This window comes from Antrostomus carolinensis, unplaced genomic scaffold (assembly GCF_000700745.2).
Source record: "Antrostomus carolinensis isolate BGI_N321 unplaced genomic scaffold, ASM70074v2 scaffold44624, whole genome shotgun sequence".
NCBI classification, from domain to species: domain Eukaryota; kingdom Metazoa; phylum Chordata; class Aves; order Caprimulgiformes; family Caprimulgidae; genus Antrostomus; species Antrostomus carolinensis.
The window spans coordinates 4,330-4,593 of record NW_010312249.1 but is presented as its reverse complement, the minus strand read 5'-3'; positions in this window follow the sequence as shown (position 1 = coordinate 4,593).

Here is a 264-nt window from a genome sequence, read left to right as displayed (position 1 = left end):
GCTGGAGAGGGGTGGGAGGATGGGTTCTGACCAGGTCACAGGGGGCTGAGTGGGGCAGGAGAGATCCCACCCCACACCTTCCTTTCCCTTACAGTGTTAGGGAGCCTTTATTCCTCCCTTCCAGTGGGGATGTGAGGGAAGGAGAGATGTGGAGAAAGCTCTAGCACAGGGATGAGCCCCCTCCCTACACCTGTGGGGAAAGCCCTGACACTCACGCTGGCCCTGGGGGCAAGGTCCCATCCCTGTGGGGACAGCTCACGACAC